We start from the raw sequence: 19,776 nt of genomic DNA, 5'->3' as shown, positions 1-19,776 counted from the left end.
ATAGAAATGATTTTAAGTGAATTGAAAATTATGTCTAAAGTAGACTAGACATATCATTAGAAGTAATATCTCTGTACTACAATAAAACGTCCTAATTCAAAATGCAAAGTGTTAATATATTGCACACTTAGAAAACCACTGCCAGATAAATAGAAGTACTAGTAAAATTTAGCCCCATATATATATATATATATATATATATATATATACTGGATTAAATCTTTCTCTTGGAAAGGCATATTGGCTAGAGAAAATCACAAACACACACGCTCAAACATCAATTAGCAATGTTTTACGGTTACATAGAAAGCTCAAGCCAGGTGACAGCAAACATGAATCAAAGTGTTGCATCGCAGAAAGTTCTCATTCAAAACAGCAGATTTTTCAACTGAGCTTTTTAAAAACAAACCAAAAGACCAAAAGAAAAACACTTAAAATTCTAACTAGGAAGGTTTTATGTGCGTCATCATTCATACTTTGCTCTCCTTGCTACAGAATACATTCAGTTTGCAAAACAACAAAACATTTCATTTTAAAACCACCCTCCAATACACTTTGTTTTGTACTTTCGAGGTACTGGTTAAATACCTTTTTAGAAATGCAATGCCTCTCTCTTCTTTGCTGCACTTTCTTTTTGGGTGTCCTCTTTGACAGTCTTATAGAATCCAGGAAAACATCTTCGACTTCCCCATATCCACATTCTACTGACCGGACTGTTAAATGTGATTTCCATTATTAGCACAATTCGCAAACAGGTGCAGACCGTTCTTCTCTGCAATTACAAAATGCATGCGTGCAAGGACTGGGCTTCTTGGGTGTCATTTTACAGAACTTTGCAATGGGTGTCCTGCCTCACAGAGGAAGCCATTCTTGTATGCAGGGAGCCTTCCAACGCCTGGGGCGCCAGAACCCAGAGGGCAGCAGGAAGATAGGCTCTCAGCCCCAAGCAGGACTAACCTTCCCCACCGTCCCCGAGAGTCGCCCAAGGTGGAGAACGAGGCAGAGCGTGTGCTGCGTGATCCTACCGAGTCTGCGTGTTCCTGCATGGACCGACGTGATCCTGCGTAGGCATGCGTGATCCTGCTCAGACCGAGTGCTTCTGCGTGGTTATGCATGATCTTGCATTCGCGGAACACCTGGACATGCAGGCTGGTCCCAAGGGCGGCCCCTGGTATGTCTATCTTTTCACGTTCCCACCCACTTTTGTGTCACGTGGGGATATGAAAATAATTGTGTTAGTCGCTAACCTTAGGAAGTGCGCTTTTGAAAATGCTTTTGTTTGCTTGCATTGAATCACTTATAAATAAGGATACCACTTCAGTATGTAACGATGCACAGACTCCCCGTTTAATTTGTATTTCAGATAATAAAAGAGTAATTTGGTTAGTATTAGACTGCTCCATGTAATATTTGAAGCTTACTGATCTTACAAAGACAGCTCCATTAAAAAGGGGAGGCACCATGTTCTTGGCCTCACTAAATTAGAGCCAGAGCTTAGGGCCAGGTGAAGCTATTTAACGGGAAAGGCAGTCGAGAGAGATTAAAAAAAAAATGGAGGCCTGTGCTTTCTGCAGCCCACACGCACCCTGGTGCTGCTGGGAAGGAGACAAGGAAGGAGACGCCAGAGGAGGAACAGGTAGAAGCACTTGGATGAGATGCGTGGGGAGGCTGACAATGGCAGCCACGCTGTTGATGTGGTATCTCCTTTTGTGCCAGCTTTCTGGGACCTGCTTTAGAACCCCTTTCATAGGGTTCCCTGCCAGAAGGAGCCTTAGACTTGTGGCAAGCTTTCAGGCCTTAGCAGGCCTCACTTGAGACAAATCCTCTTTGGCTGGACATTTACCCAGGAGGGGATGGGTAATTTGGGTTTTTTCATTGGAGAATTCCTTATCTTCTCTGTGCACATTAATCCTATTAAAGACTTTTCTGCTTTGCCTTTTGTGCCCTTAGATGGCCAGAGCCCTTTAGAGCTTGCAAGTTTGGGGGTCCCGAGGTACCCCTTGGTCTGCGCTAACACTTATACTAAAAATAATCATTTACTTTTCATCTTGGCATCCTGTAATTGTCCCAGTAAGGCTCTTGTTGAAAAGTATGGCTATTGGGGCCTCCCTACTGGGGCAAGAGATTAAGACACTGCACTATGAAGCTACCCACAGCCACTACAGCATGAGTTCGATCCCCAGCCAGTGAGGTGAAACACATGGCGCAGCCGACCTCTCCTGACTCGCCTGTTGCTCCCCTCAGCAGTGTATTTCAGTTGATCTGCCTCTTCTGCTCCCCACTCTGTCTCTGGTAAATCCTTTCACCCCCTGAATCTCTGGCCTACACCCCAGTTCTTGTATGCATAAATAAATAAATATTTAAGGGAAAAAAGAAAAGAAAATATGGCGATTATAACTAGAAAGTCCTCTTGGAAATAGTGTATCAGTGTCTTGGCTGACTGCACTACCTTGCAGTGGTCTGATTGTCAGTGACCCAGGCCCAGCCACAAGACTGCATTTGTAGTCGAGACTTGTGCAGAGAGGTAATATACCTGTGCTTTTCCAGAGTATATGCATGATTTGTAAAGTGTATTCTAATAAATGTTTAACCATGGCTGGTTCAGGGGATCAAACAGACCCTTTGTCCCTCACATAAATATCTCCCTCTAAAAATCGAATGGAAATAAGTAAATATTTATGCTGTATACATATACCTACATAAATAAGACCATCTGAAGACCTAATTTAGAATCTAACAAGCAGTCTGCAGCTCTGCTCTTCCCTTGAACACAAGAGGCCCCTAGGAGTTGCCTCGTTCACTTTCCAGCAGCTACAACTTTGTGTCATGGCAACAGGTCTGACAAGTGCAGTTCTCTTGAGTTCTGAGCCCAACTTTGTTTATCTTCCCTGCTCAGTACTGAGTCAGGGTGGAGCACAGCTTACAGGTGATATGTGTGTCTGAGGGAGAAGAAGGTTTTGAGACAGAACAATACACAGTTGTGGGTGGACTCCACAGAAAAGGGTAGGAAGGCCAAGAGAAGGCAAAAGACAGACACTACTATTATTCCTACTTAGAAGAGTAAGCCTCAGGAATAACTGAACATAGTCAGCAATATGGAATCACCTTAGGGGAGATCAAAAAGGAAATGCAGTAAAGCTGAAAGAGACATGTAACCACATGGCATCAATGCAAGCCAAGGATGGTTAGACAGAAATAGCCCCCTGTAGATATTTTTGACAGTCACTCCAAATAAAATCCTATTCTCTGAATCCACAATGCAGTCTTTACTCTCATCATATTTTCCCAAATCGCAGTACTCACACAGATATAAATATAGAAGTTGAAAGTGTTTTTCCTACATGTTTAAAAATGTTAAAAGATACATTTTTAGATGCATGGCAGTTCAACTCAAAGCACAACTGAACTGGGGGGACAGGGATAATGCAAAAATCAAGTTGTCCCCTATGGATTTCTAGTTGGGTTTTAAAAGTTAGTTACATTTCAATGCATTTGATTTGTTTTCTTTTCTGTTTGTATGGAAGAAACAGAAAAGATGACTATAATTATGCATGCAACGATTAGGCGTTTAATATGCAATAAGATATTTGCTAGGAAGTATGTCTACGGTTAGAACAGAGAACAGGCTCCAGGGTTATGTCAAGCTGCAAAGTGATATGTATGCGAATGAATTCTCAGGCTCATTAATCATTTTTATACTTGAAGTGCTAAACTGCTAATGTTACACTGAGAGTGAAAATGAAGTAATTAAGGAGTTTAATAGCTACAGTCTTTTGAGGAGAAAACAAGTTGATAATGCTTCTTTTAATATGTTACATAAATTGGATTTTTTTTGTTAAATTACAAAAACCAGGTTCATCTATTGTGCAACTGGAATGACACACATCACTTGATTATATTTGTATATAAAGTCAATAGGTGTCTGTATGAAGGCAGTTCACTAACCCATTTCATTTACAAGAGGAAGTCTGTGTTACCAAGAGCACAAACACACCTATCAGGTTTCCTTGTTTTTCCTTTTGATGTTATAAAGCTTACTCCTCACACCATATGTGGCAAAGAGCCAGATTTTGTTCCTTTGTTCCCAATTCTTCGCAGATAAATTCTTTTATTAAAAAAAAAAACAAAACAGTGCCAGTTACATGGAAAATGAAGCAAAAAGATGCACAAAACACTAGCCCTTTTTCAAATTACTAGATTCAACACATAAAACATTCTTCAGTCCCATTTCATAAAAGGTTCTAATGGCCTGGTTACCCCACAGACCTGAGATCATATAGCACTCCCCCCACCGCAGCCACATCTGGACACCTCACTCTACCAGCTCAGGTGAGGGTGGCATGCTCCAATGGCTGGCAGAGTAGGACTGTTCACTTGTCTGGGTAGGAAAAAGAACCACTCCTCAATAAACAGGTCTGCTAGGTTCCTTTCATTGGAATTTGCCTCTTTCTTTAGTAATGCTAAATACAGGTTTGCCTGTTCTTTCTCCTTCCCTTCCATTCTTCTTTCTTACCATTTTAGAGGTATTTTCCTGACCTTGACCTTGGTGATGGTGAGAAAATGGGTTTGATTTTGGACACTCTTACTTTCTGAGTATGAGATGGCAATCCAGGAACTCAATTCTGCTATATTTCTCACCTACAAAATGGCAATAATAGTATCCTTCCTCCAGTATGAAGGTCATTCTAAAATTAGATAAAATGGCATGATTAATGCTCAGCAAGTGCTGCTCACTTCCTCAATCCCTTCCTTGCCTGATTTTTTTTTTTAGGCATCTATTAAAGCTGCGATGTTAGATATTTAAGTTAACATATATAGTAGCAGTTATGCTTGTAGCATATAAATGTCTCTTATCAGACAATTAGCTAAACAAATTAAATAAAGTCAATCATTCAACCAACAAACCAGATTAACAAACAACAAACACAACTGCATCTTTTTTTCCTTGCCTAGTAACTTTAATCCTCTACAATAGATTAAGCCAGCCAGAATCTGGTAATCAAACCTATTCCAATCCCAAATGTCATCAACTCTATACATTATTCCCCCCAAATGGTACCCACATCCATTTCTTCAAGTTTGCCCCCTTGCCTCTACTTCAATTCCTTTCTGAAGTTCTGAAATCCCATGCAGTCAATCATCCTCAGCATTGCTATCAGAAGACTGAAATAAAAACCTCCCCAAGTCAATCTCCTGCATGAAACCTTCCCCACAAGCTCATTCACTGTGATGTAGGACAAAAGCTTAGAAGCCTAACATTTGGTCTGATAAGGCTCCACAGTTCTTAAATAGTTAAATGCTTTCAAAGCTAGTTGGAAAATAAAAGCTTCTGTACACCCAGACTATACAGGCCATACCCAAGACATATCCAGAGACCCGGCCACCATCCAGCATCTAAACAGTTAACACTTGGTAGAGCACAGAGACCTTCCACCCTCCAACAGAGCCTTCCTGATAGGTGGCAACCCTGCATTACCAGTTGGAGAATAGGCTTAATGTCTTTCCTGCTTACATGTTCTTCACTATTTAGCCTGGGCTTACTTTTCCCTTTTCCAAGCAGGAAAAGTAGTGTACAGTCCCTTTCCCTCTTTTTTTTTTTAAGATTTATTTTATTTATGGGCTTCCCTGGTGGTGCAAGGGGTTAAGATGCAACCTATGTCCACAGCCATTGCAGCATGAGTTCAATCCCTGGCCAGGGAGCTACCCACATGGCACAGCAGACCTCTCCTGACTCGCCTGTTGCTCCCCTCAGCAGTGTACTTTGGTTAATCTGCCTGTTCTGCTCCCCACTCTGTCTCTGGTGAATCCCAGGGCACAGACCAGAAGTGCAGGGGGTGAGAGGATTCACCAGAGACAGAGTGGGGAACAGAACAGGCAGATCTGCTGAAACACACTGCTGAGGAGAGCAGTGGGCATGACAGGAAAGGTGTGCTGTGCCATGTGGGTATCTCCCTGGCTGGCCGGGGATTGAACTCATGTTGCAGAGGCTGCGGTTAACTTCATAGTACTGTGCTTAACCCCTTGCACCGCCAGAGAAGCCCCCCCCCTCCCTTTTACTAGGCAAATGTTACACTAACGCAGGGCCAAGTATGCAGCCCAATTATTTTTTCTCCATTGGCTGGAACGAATTTTCTTTATTTGGGTTTGGTTCTAGTTTAAATATTTTGTTCCATTGGTCTGATTATTATTACATCGATACTACATCATTTTGTTTTCTTTGCAACACCATTAACCTATACCATAAGTAGAAATTTCAAGATTAGGTCATGCTTGTCACTCACCACACTCAGAAGGGTACAGGGCACAGGTATAGTAACAGATGGAACATTATAGAATGTTCTCTGATCATCAGAGTGTTTTATTCTAAGTGCAATGGGTAACATGTGAATTGGTTTTCTTTATTATCTACTCATATTCCATTTTGCATGTGGTATTAACACATAGAATTAATCCTTTTATATCCCATCTCTTTAAATCAGCTCCTCTGTCCTAGGAGCCAGTGCTTTTATGTATAAACAGAATATTACGTTCACAAAAACCTGGCCTTTTCAAAAGATTTTTTACTGCAGTTAATTTAGTACAAAATATATATATATAAGGCTTCTCAGTGATCCTCTTAATTTCAAGCCTGTGTAACACATTAAATCCTCATGATACAAAAATATTTGGAATTAAGCTCAACTTCAATCAGCATTTTCTTGTCAATGTGCATGTATATGAACTTCCATATGATTAGCTGGACTTTGTCATAGAAATGCCAATTTTTTGTTTACTTTTGAATGGCATATTAGTTGCCATCAATTAAATTTTATTTTCACTTATCTATAACATTAATCTTGAATATATGGATAGCACTGTAATTAGGTAGGCTTTATCAAAGAAATGCTGATATTTTAAATTTTGTCATAAGGACAAATTTGTCTTCCTCAATTGAATTTTATTTTTATACATCAATTCTATATTTGATCTTAAGATCCAGATGACTGGTTTTCCTGTAAGAAAGTCACAGACTTAAACACAAGAAACCTAAGCCAGTCTAGACTTGGAGTTCTGTATTAATCATAGCACCTTTTTTTGGTAATATAGAGCATTTTTGGATGGAAAGAGGCCAAGGTGTACATTTAGGTCTGGCCCATCTTTGAGTTATAAATATTATTATAGCCTACTCTGCTTTCTCCCCAGCCTCCTCTTGCCAAAACTATTTTTAAATTATACTTGTAATACTTTCTTCTTTTGCTGGCCTTGCTGACTTATTCTGTGTTATCCATCCCCAGTGTGATGAATCTCTTTATATTTCTTTGTGACTTTTCTTTGATATAAGCTGGTAGTGTCTGTTGGCAGTTGACATTTGTTCAAATAGTTAGGCTTTCCCATCATATCTATTCCCTGAGAACAGTACAGATATGAAATAATCCTTTCTTAATCTCTTCATTCTCAAAGTACATGGTTCTGAAATTTCCTATTTTTTTCCTGTGCACTATGTTCTTGAATATATAGATATATATAGATATATATAGATACATATATACATGTTACTCAAGGCCCTGCCTGTCACTTTTAAAATAACAAATTTATAATAAACCAATATGAATGTGAGTATTCCATATCTAATAATTCATATCTTGTTTCACTCTTTATTTCTTTCATCTAATACAAAACTTAGCTTTTCTATTTTAGGGGCAAATCAGAGAATCTTCAGGATTAAATGTATCCTTAATTTTTTTTTTTTATAAATCAAATGTATCTGCTCTAAACGTTCATTATTTATACTAGGAGTGATAGGAGAAAATAGAAACAACTAGATCAACTAAACTTAACTTCAATTAAATTACTCCCCACTGCATACACACGTGTATGTAACCCCCCGTCACACACACTCACACAGACACAAGCACAACCTTCGCTACTTTGTAATAGGAGAGGTTTCAGATGCGAGGTGTTTTCCCTCATACAGATATGAAAAAGCTATGCTAAAACAATGGAAGTAGGAATATTTTCCCTCCTCTCCATCTCTCCACCATCTGAAATCCAGAGCACTGGTCCTCAAAATTATTTTTCTTCACATTGCTGAGCACCATTCAATGGGGCCCAGAAAGCTGTACTTTTTATCAAGTGTTGCAGTTTATTCTGAACTGATATACAATAATTAATTTTCTTTTTTTTTCTATCACATTTTTTCTTTGTTTGGCTACTGAATGGTTAAATCATCTGCTGAATTGCTTGAATTGTCTTTACAAAGCTATAAAATATAAGATAAGGGCATTTTAAGAAAATACGCTTGAAGGGAATTGAGGAAAGTAAGGCAAATTTGGAAGACAGGAATTAATAATCCATTCATTCAGCAAAGGTTTCTGGAGCATCTCTTAATGACAGGGACTTTGCTCAGAAGTGAACATACAAAAATTTCACATAATATTTTTTAGCTGTATTTTTCTCTATTGCTTTATTGACAGTAGAAATTTGACTATAAACTGAGGCTACTGGAAAGGGAAGGGTACAATGGACTATGGTAAGGGACTATGCGTGTCTTGGTGGTGGGTGTGGTGTGGTAACAACTCCTGGAGGGGGTGATCCTGTGCCTCTAAATTGCACATTTTTATCATTGAAGGAACTCACAGTCTTTCAAAAGACAGGCCTAAAATGGATAAATTATATCACAATGTTGTTGACATTGTTAACAAAAATTTAGACTTTTTTGACCTAGTGTAAAGAAGGTGGGTAAGTTTTACCTCACACAACTCTATTTCTATGGTTCTCTTCCCCAAAGGACCAGTAATTATCAAATCTCCAGTCAGCTCTCACCCACGTGAAGACATGTGTGAACACCAACCTTTGTCTTATAGTTTAAGCTGAATCATGACCCTGAACTTCAATTTCGTAGCTCTCTTAGAGTTGTTTATTCTAGTCTTACTTGTGTGCATAGAATTCTGGCACAAGCAAGGGCAGGGTTAGAGGAGTATCTCTCCAGCTGGTGGCATTTTAAATGTACATCAGATTTCTGGACTTCAAACTTGCTACCATCCTAATTCATCAGGCCAGAATACTCATACGTTTTATGCCCCCACGAGGATCAAGCAGCTAATATTTACAAGCACTTGACTATATTATTAAAGAAAAAAGTCCTTGAAATTTGAATATCAAATACAGAAATGTTTATTTAATATTTCTTTAATCAAGTTCCATTTGAACTTCATCTTGGCAAGATAGTTAAGTGTGTTATGCTGGGAATTTCTATCCCTTTCCCTCAATTTAATTTCTTCTCACCTGTTATCAGACTATCTGTTCAAATGTTTCTAGAAAAACATAGGTAAGAAGTAGTGTAAGCCAAGATCACTAAATTTGAATTTCACCAGAGTACTACAAAATGGGGAGAAAATGACAAAAACGAGCGTTCAATATGTATCTTTGTTCCAATGAAGAAATTAAGTGCAAACATCATGAACTATGAACTAATAATTAACTTCTACCTTTAGTAGTTACATAGATTCCAATGTACAAATATTACTGATTTCATTATCCATTTATTTAGCAAATATTTATTGAACAGCAAAGCCCCACACAATAGCCTAAGGAAATTCGATAAGTAAATATGGACAGAGCATCTGCCCTCGTGGAATTTATCATCTGGTAGGAATGGAAGATTTTGCTAAACACATTTAAAATTGCCCTTGTGACAAAAGCTAGGTACGCACCACTATGGATGAAGATTTGACTTGAGGCCTCTGGAGATGGAATGTGAAAGACAAATAAGAAATCACTAAGCAAGAGGAGAAATTCGAGCATCTCAGGCAGAGGACAATGGTTCTGTGATGGGACTGAATGTAACAAGGATGAGAACATAAAGAAAGCCAGTGGAATCCAGAGGGGGTTAGCTGGGGGGGGAGGGGGTGAGGACTGGCTCACTGGGTTAGAGGCAGGGAAAATATGAAAGTGAATAGATGAGTGGTATCTGTTTCCTGTCCCCCAGACTTCAAAGGGTAGATCCCATCTTTGACCCTTTGATGGAAATGCAAATTCGATGGGTACTATGGCAGAGCTAGAAATAGCAAAACAGGGCAGTGCAGTCAGAAGAGCAACATAGGAAAAGACTGAGTGGGCAGTGTCTGGGTTGGACATCGGAGGATGAGAATGACATTCAAGGAAAGGAAAAGCAACAGCATGAGGCTGAGCCAGAAGGCAGAAAATATTTGACATTGGAGCAACTGGATTACTAATTAGCTTGCTATCTTATCCTACGATTTGCTTTTCTAAATTCCTAATTTTTTTTCCTATAGAGTTTTGACAAAAGCCTAATTTTATATCATGGCCATGGATATGTTTCAAAGAAATAAGGAACTGTTTTACACGATCCAGTATTAATCTTTTCTAGATTTGTGCCTGGGCTTCATCTTCAAATACAGTCTTTGTTTTCAATTTGCTTTTCAGTTATTTATTTTTTTTTCTTACAAGTGTTCAGCAGTCATTGGGTCTCTGAAAGCATTCAGCCCAGTAAAATTCAATGAATTTTAAAATTCTGTTTCCCTTTCATTTCCTTTCAAATATAAAACATGCATCTGACTTTGCTGCTTATCTCTTTAATTACCTCCTTCACTCTAAGCTAATTGATAACTTGCACCCTTTAACCAACTCTTCTTACAAATGAAAGAAAACAGTTTTAGCCTTTAGATGATTCTTTCAGTTTTTCCATCACAAAATGTATTTTCAAAGCTCTGTGCACATATGCTGTAAGAGAAATATATATTTTTAATGACCTACTACAGTCACAAATGATTAGAAAGTGTGTGTCTGTTGTTGTGCTTTTTGCCGCTTGGAAGCTTCAAAAAGCTTTATTTTTCAGAACGTAGAACAGGGGATATAATACTAAGAAATTTAGCATTTTTTTGTTGATGACATTACTCTAGGGTCAGTTTTTAGCTAGTTTTTCCTCTTTTCCTTCATCACATTTATAATATTATGACATGGTGCACCAAATATGTGGTGGTATTTTTACCACCTAAACTTTCTTACAGGAAGTATGATTCCCAAGTTCCACCTGCTACTCCTTTTCAAGGGTTTCTTATATAAGAGTGTATGTCAGGTTAATTTATCTGGCTTCATTTCATGTAGACCAAGGTCATGAGTTTAATTTCTTTGGAGTAGATTCAGAGTTTTTAAAGGGAATTAAATTTGGTCCCAAACAGACCTGATTTTCTACCTCGACTCTTCCACCCCTATTCATACCCCGCCCCTCCCCTTTCTTAGGTCACAGGAGAAAGTGTGCCCTGTTCTGTCTATACCCAAGAAGGTTAGTTTTATTTTAAAACATAGTTCTCCTTATTGAGCCTTAGAAACTAAGATTAATCCAGTACTTATAGGCTTGCTTATATTTTCTCCTGGGTCAAATAAAGGTATTTAAATAGATGCCTTAATTTCTGAGCATCAGTTGCCTCATTTTAAAAGATTTTTAAAGATTTCTTTATTTATTTATACAAGCAGTGGGTATAGTCAGAAGTGCAGGAGGGTGAGAGAATTCACCAGAGCCAGAGCGGGAGGCAGAACAGACAGACTGATGAAATACACTGCTGAGGGGAGCAGCGGGCGCGGCAGGAGAGGTCTGCGGGCCATGTGGCACCCTCACCGGTGCCCGGGGATCGAACCGGTGCTGCAGAGGCTGCGGGCAGCTTCGCAACCCATTGCTCAACTGCTGCACCACCAGGGAGACCCTTTTTTAAAAGATTTTTAAAATAAAAAGTTACCACGGGATCCTTGTAACTCCTAGGTATGTGATATCCCAAGTGCAGCATCTGGCACATGGTAATGGGTGAAGAAAGGCTAACACTTTCCTTCCTTATGCTTCGTACCTTTTTTCCTATTTATGGACCAGACAGATTACTAACATCGTAGCTTGTTGGTATGATCTTGGCAAGAATCAATACAGCTCCATTTCAATTCTCCCAAATATCCCAAATAGCTTGTATATCCAAACTATATTATTATCTAAGAGGGAAAATTTTAAGAATTTATACATGTATTTGAAATGATTTCTGTGTTTAAGTCTGAACATTTAATCTGCCTGTAAGCTTTATATGATTATAATGGAAGACATTGGAGGGTTTCTTTAATTTAAAGTATTTTATAAATGAGGATAATAACCCCTACCTTGTAGATTTATTGCTAAATATAAATAGGTTAATAAATGTAAAGTTTTTAGTACAGTGTAGTGCATAAAATTATATCCTTAATAACAGGTAATCATTATAATTTTTAAAAGAGCTTTGAGTTTATTTATTTAGGAAGTACATAAAATTATAGAGTGCTGGAACAGTTATTTTTTTTTAAAGAAACAAAGATTGCAAGCACAAGGGACAGACACATGAAGAGACATGGGAAGAAAGAGAGAGAAAAACGTCTCCATTTTAACTCTCTAGAATAGGAACTATTCACTACTGTCTTTGCTCCATAAATGCTAAAAGACCTTAGGCAGGCCAGCTTCTGTTCTTGCTGCATCCTTCCTCTTAACCCCGAGGATGATTCATTTCAACATCCAACACATGTTTACTAAGCACGTACCACAAGACAGACATGATCAACATACAGCAGAAAGAAGAGTTACTTGTGCATTATAAAATACCATCCTAATGCAGGTTCCTGTGTGTCAGTGAGAGAGCGGGTTCTAAATGGGTAGTTGCCTAGAAGAGGAGCTTGGGTTTAATGCTCTGATTGTCAAGATGCCATTCCTGATCTGCCTCAACCATGAAATGGCAGGTCTTTCCTCGGTGCCTAGCACAGGACACAGCATAGAAAGGTACTTGGGTAAAATGTAGGCTGTAGAATAATTGATGAGTCAATCTCGTTCATGCACTTCTAAATCCCAAATCATGCTGAGAGCCCATGTTCCTCCAGCAATGCCAGAGCAGAGCCATTTATATACACAGACATATACTAAAGCCTAGTTTATCAGCTGCAAGGACTTTCTTTGGTGGTAAAAATGGAGCTGCAAAGGGCAGCCTGACCCACAGAAGACTTTATAAAAAGGAATGTGGTGTTAAAGTATGTTCTGATCTTTATAATGCTATATTGAACAAATATATTATGCTATCTTTAAAAAAAAAAAAAAAACTGCACCAAGCTTCTTTGAGCTGAACTAGAATACAAATGCAAAAACTCCTATGACACAATAAGGTTGGCACAAATGAGAAGATTGTCTCTCCTTGCGTGTATTGTCCTCTTTTACTAAATATGATATTCTTCTTTACTCAGGACTGATTTCTTATCTGGAACAAAAGCCCATTCGAGTTAGTTTACCTTTAAGATGAAGTTTGCCCACCTTCCTTTCTCCCCACCACCCCCTATGAACCACTGAACCTCAGAATCAACCGGTATAATAAGTCAACATATTGTATATTTTCTTTTTTTTTAAGATTCATTTTATTTATGCATACAAGAACTGGGGTGTAGGCCAGAGGTGAGGGGGGCCAGAGGATTCACCAGAGACAGAGTGGGGAGCAGAACAGGCAGACAGACTGAAATACACTGCTGAGGGGAGCAGCGGGCGAGACAGGAGAGGTCTGCTGTGCCATGTGGGTATCTCCCTGGCCAGGGATAGAACTCAGGCCACAATGGCTGGCGATAGCTTGAAAGCACTGAGACTTAACCCCTGCACTACCAGGGATGCCCATATTGTATATTTTCTTCTGTTTTTTTTTTTTCCCTCTACTGAAAGAAATTCATGTCACACCAGCTGTTTCACAAAGACTGAACATTGTCACTGGTTTATAAATGGTACCATTTCAATGGCCAAAACTGTATTTTCACATTTACTTGCCCCAAAGATACACTAAGTAGATCTTCCTTCTGTATGGGTGATTGTGCTCCCCCTCAGCATTGTGCTGGAAGTGAAATAAAATTAGCACTCTATAAAAAGTCACTCTGGAGAACACGAACACTAGTTGACTTCCAGGTCAGACTTCTGAAAAGAACTGAATTATATAGTATAAATAAAATGCTAATTTATTATTGATTGTTGGGGGAAGTGCATGCACAGAGAGGCTTGGTTGCTTTCCAAAATAAAGAATTCGATTAGATCCACCTTCTCTTCATCTTTTGAAATTAAGAATCTTGCAAAGAGGTTGGGCACAAGATTCTTCAATAAACTGTGTCTCCTATGAAAGGTAGGGGGGAAATGGAATCTTGCTCCTATCCAGAAGGATTTCACAGCTTAGAGGGAAGAACATAGCCTGAGAAAGAAGTAGTTTCTGGGGTCTTGCCCAATAATCACCACCCTTAGATTAGCATATCTGAGAATCTGTGGCTGCATGGATTTAAGATTCCAGATTCTAAGAATGAAAATAAAGATTTTTAATTAACTGGAAGCAATGCCTGTTTAACAAATTATTTTAATACTTTAAAATGGAACTCTAGGGGCCTCCCCGGTGGCACAGTGGTTGAGCGCTGGGTTGCGAGGCTGCCCGCAGCCTCTGCAGTGCCGGTTCGATCCCCAGCTGCACCCTGGCCACCGGAGGAGGGTCCCACATGGCGCGCAGACCTCTCCTGCCGCCCGCTGCTCCCCTCAGCAGTATACTTTGGTCCTTCTGCCTGCTCTGCTCCCCGCTCTGGCTCTGGTGAATTGTCTCACCCTCCCGCACTTCTGACTGTACCCAGTGCTTGTATAAATAAATAAATAAATAAATAAATAAATAAATAAATAAATAAATAATTAAACAATAAAAAATAAAACTAAAAAAAATAAAATGGAACTCTAGATATCCCTTTAGTCAGACATAGGCACCCAAGGTATAATCGTTTGACAGCTGATACATTACAAAGTGAGTGTTTGCAAATGCTCTTCTCTGGGGATTTTAAAGACTGGTCAACCAAAACCTTTCCAGCATGCTGGAATTCTGCCAGAAGCGTTAAGAGAGTTTACATGGCATCTCAAACTTCCTTACAACACCTTAATTCCATCATACTAAAATACCAACAGTGCAAAGGAACCACACTCTTTTATATTACCCATTTATATATTATTGAAAAAAGAAATGTTCGACATAATAAAAAGTAGAACTACCAAGCACCACTGGGAATGAAGGTGAGGGCAGATGTCCTGATTTTAGCTTCCCAACAACACAACAGCTCAACAGTTTAGAAATAAAACCCAAGTTGAAGTTATGTGTGACCGCCAAATGCAAAAGCAAAAGGCTTGAGTATCTAGAAAACTCTTCCCCAATGGCACTCCATGTCAGAGACACATGGAGAACTTTTGATTAAAATGGCTGCCAGAACCTCCCTGGTGGCTCAAGGGGTTAAGTGCAGCACTGTGAAGCTATCCAGAGCCTCTGCAGCAAGAGTTAGATCCCCCACTGGCCAGGGAGCTACCCACATGGCTTGGTAGACCTCTCCTGACTCACCCGCTGCTCCCCTCAGCAGTGTATTTCAGTCAATCCACCTGTTCTGTTCCCCACTCTGTCTCTGGTGAATCCTCTCACCCCCACACCTCTGGCCTGTACCCCAGTTCTTGTATGCATAAATAAATCTTTAAAAAATAATAAAATAAAAATAAAATGGCTACCAACTAGGGAGACACAACAACAGATGCTCTCTCGCATCTAATTACCTTTTGGTAGAGAACAGGACACCTGTGTACAGAATGTGGGGGAACTCACCCTTATGAGAATGGTACTGCTTCCCTCTGTGCCGCTGTCATTGTCCTGGAGTGACTCAATACCGGATCACTGCCAGCAAGTCCCGTTCTGCTTCCAATGATGGCATCCCTGACTAATACAGCATTTCCTGAAGTATATCCCAGAGAACACTAATGTGTTTCCAGAGATTCAAAAAATGTGTTCCCAGAGCAACAGGGGAAAAAAGTTTCCTTGATCACACTAATGTACACTCCACCACCCTATTAGGAATTCACAATGCACAATAGCAGAGTAAAGGATCTGAGAAACCTTACAGAAAATAATTCTATTTAAATATACTTCACCAGCATTTCGCCAAAGTGTATTAAAATGGAACTAATTTTGTTCTTCCTTTGTTCTTTGTTCTTTATTTTACATTCCTTTTTTCTAGACCTACACCTTTCAATGGAGGGGAAAGAAACGGAGTTAATTCTACACTGAAGGTAATTTTGTGATACTCAATAGTTTTTTTTTTTTTATTTAGTCAATAAATAGAAGTTGTATGCTTACTGCTCCAGGTCCTTGGATTGCTATGGTCAACACGATAGATGTGTTTGCTGCTCTCATGCAGTTTATATCAGCTGGAGACACATATAGTAAATCACTAAATTAATCTATCTACTCCACAATGATTTATTGAGTACCTACTTTGCGTCAGGCACTGTTCTTAGATCTGAGGATTCAGACAAATGCCTCCCCTATAATTTACATGAAGATGAGAAGTGGATGATAAAACTTACCTTTTTTGAGCTCTTACTAAATTCCAGGCACTATTCTATATGCTTAACTTGTTGAGAATCAAATCCATGTACCCCTATATCACACATTGGAAACTGAAGCTGCCAGCCATCATACACCCACAATGACATGACTTTGCTATTCCATCTTCATTATTTTACTTTTCCTAAGTCTCTCACCAAGGAAGATGGTTTTAATTGTTCATTACAGGGACAGTCCAAAGAGCCATCAACTCTTTGATCAAAAGAACTGACCAAAATCTTACATCTCAAGATTCTTTGAAACCCTTTTTCAGAATTCTCACTTTTCTGTTTTTACCAATTCTAGATTGTTACACACTGATAATTATATCCCAATGAAGTTCCTGGTTTGAAAAATCTACCTACCTTGACACAAACTTTCGTTTCTCAATAAATTCCAACTTTGCCTTCCTTCCTTCTTAAAGACACAACCAAAATTCTAGTGAAATACTGGTTTCCTTTACCACAGTTAACTTACCAACTTGTTGTGCCCCCAGTATTTAGGGAGTCAGCATTCCACAAAAGCCAAATTCATTTTTGCATCACAAGAACCCCATGAGGTAGGTAGCCTCATCTTCCATTTTTTATGGGTGGGAAAATTAAGGCATAATTTTAAATTATGTCAAATTAAGTCAAAGGACCATGCCTTAGGACCTATAGCTAGTAAGTAGCAAAGCAAAAATTTGAACACAGGCTAAATAACTGTAGAGGCCATCATTTTATATGAGTGAGCACCATGAACTCTAGATGGAGTGATACTAAATCCATAAGCTAATTTAAATGGGTAGCCTAGAAAGTCTTCTCTGAGGAGATTCGCTGCAGGCAGAGGCAGTCAGCAAGTGCAGGATTGAGCTTGGCTTCCTTGGGTGAAGAAGGCCAATGTGACTGGAGCAGAGAGAGTAAGAGAGAGAACATTATAAATTGAAGTCAGCAAAGAGGGAAGGGAGAGTTTATCTAGAATCTTCTAAGTTTAGATTTTACTCTGATTACAGCAAGAGGCTTTGCAAGGATTTTAAGCAGGGGTATGAAGCGTTTTAAGTTAAATCCTGATGAAACATGATTCTTTTTGATATGAAAGCAGAACTAACATACATTCCCACATCTATGTTAAATAATACTTATTCTAAGCAAAAATAATCTACATGCTTGATCTAAGAAACGCCTGTCCCAAAAGATGACTATGATTATGACTCAACTTGCAACATACTTATCAAGACTCACCTCAAGACCCTTTTCTCATAGTGCCTACCAATCCAAAGCTACTGTGTAATAAACTCTATCTACTATTCACCAGTCTTGACCTAGCACACTCTCCCAGCCCAAGCCATAAAATACAGTAAACACCCTGCCCTAATTTTCTGATTTTGAGCTCCTACTCAGTCATGTTCTTCCTTATTGGAACAGCCCAAAAATCTTAACTTGCATGATGAACAGATTTTTTTTTTTTTTGAAACTGCAAAGAGCAGACAAATGAGCAGAGACCAATTTGGAGACATCAAAAGTAGTAGTAGTTGGCTATGGTGGGGGCCAAAAAAAAGGAGAAGTGATTAGACTTGAGTACATTTTGCACTTAGAACTGTTGGGAGACATCAGATAAAAAGGTTCAGGAAATAAGACTACTAGATGATGTCTAGATTTTATTTTTCTTTAATTATTTTTAACCTGGGTACCCACATAAAAGTAGTGCCATGTAGGAAGTGAAGAAGCTGGACTGGGCCCTCCCTGGTGGTGCAAGGGGTTAAGACGCAGCACTATGAAGCTATCAGCAGCCACCGCACCCACCAGGGATCCCCCACCAGGGAGCTGACCCACATGGTGCAGCAGACCTTTCCTGACTCACTCACTGCTCCCCTCAGCAGTGTATTTCAGTCAGTCTGCCTTTTCTGCCCCCCACTCTGTCTCTGGTGAATCATCTCACCCCCCTCAACACACACACATGTGGCCTACACCCCAGCTCTTGTATGCATAAATAAATAAATCTTTAAAAAAAAAAGCTGGAGGAAGATCAAGCCTGAGGGTGGAGGGATAAAGAAGAATACCTTTTCTGGCATATTAAATTTGAACAGCCTTTTAGCCATCAATTGGAGCTATCAAATAGTTATTTGGAAAGAGCAAGTGCGGAGAAGTCACGTCATTCTCTTTAGGATTCAGCTAACTTGGGTGTTTTTCAAGGCTACTAGGGAACTAAGGAAAATAAGAAGTGAGATAAATTCACAGGGCCCATGCAAAGGCAGCTAAATGTCATTTTTATGTTTGAGCAAATGTTATCTTTGGGATATGAAATGGAAAGATCTGAGAATAAAAATTATGGAATGAAAGGAGTAACAATTGGGAATACATATAGTGCTAGAGATAAATTGAAATTGCTACTAAGAAGTGCTCTGTAAGTATTACTTGTAGGATTTTCTCTTTATATCCATCTGACTTGTTTCTGTCCCACAGAGGAGAAAATCACCAATTTATCCCTTTCAGCAAGCACATGTATATTCAGAATTTCCACATTGCTCTGCTCTTTAGAAAAGTAAATGATTCAACATTGCATTGAACAAATCTACAAATGGAATTATTTTAGAAAGGATAAGTATTGTGCTGTGATTATGTTATCATTTGAAACTAATTAAGCCATAACATTGTATTCATTAGGATTCTTAGTCATGTTTGTCTAATTAATTTGTCTAAGTGAAATTTTCTTTAATAATTTCTATAATAATGTCAAGCATAATACATTCACAGGTTATATGAATTCACTAAGGCCATTTTAAGAGCTTTGGTGTTTTACAGCCTTACAAAGCATATAGTTAGTGACATTATCAGAATGTACCTTACAAATACCAGTGAGGTAGAAGAGGAATCAGTAATTCTACAAATCAATATTATCATATTCTCAAAGCATATTGCATAGGCCTAGATTGTAGAACTGCAAAGAAAAAATAGAACATTAATTTGCACTGGAATATTCATGGGCTCAACTCTTCTCTCTCATTTCCAAATTTCTGAGATTTTTCCAGCTTACTATTCCTGCTTCCAGTTTTTCCTTGCATTAATCTATCATACACATGGTGACTGGGGTTAACCTTCCCAAAAGCAGTTTTCTCATTATATATCTCTGAGTCATCCATCAATGGCTCCTCACTGCCTAAAGTATCAAATACAAAGTTTGACCTGCAACTCCAGACCCTCTGCAATCCACAGGAACCTATTTTTCTAGCCTCCCCTCTCTCTCCTTCTACCAGTGCTATCTGCAAATTTATCTCTGCCATTGCCTCTGAATATACTCTCCCATGTCTACTTCCCTTTTAATTCAGTTTTTCCCCAAAGAGATCGCACCACCCCCATAACCAAATACCTTGCCATTCTTG

General features: G+C 39.0%; 1 pseudogene across 1 annotated transcript in view; it reads left to right on the top strand.

Annotated features, from left to right (window-relative positions):
- The first annotated feature begins 1,070 nt into the window (after positions 1 to 1,070).
- Positions 1,071 to 19,776, top strand: part of LOC311187463 (L-lactate dehydrogenase A chain-like) — a 124,849-nt pseudogene continuing 106,143 nt past the window's right edge. Inside the window, exon 1 of the transcript in view lies at positions 1,071 to 1,171. The product of the transcript in view is annotated as an L-lactate dehydrogenase A chain-like (transcript). The remainder of the gene's footprint in view (positions 1,172 to 19,776) is intronic.

Source organism: Talpa europaea (genome assembly GCF_964194135.1).
Source record: "Talpa europaea genome assembly, chromosome: X".
Classification (NCBI taxonomy): Eukaryota; Metazoa; Chordata; class Mammalia; order Eulipotyphla; family Talpidae; genus Talpa; species Talpa europaea.
The sequence above is the reverse complement of the archived record's forward strand: the minus strand, read 5'-3'. Positions and strand labels throughout refer to the sequence as shown.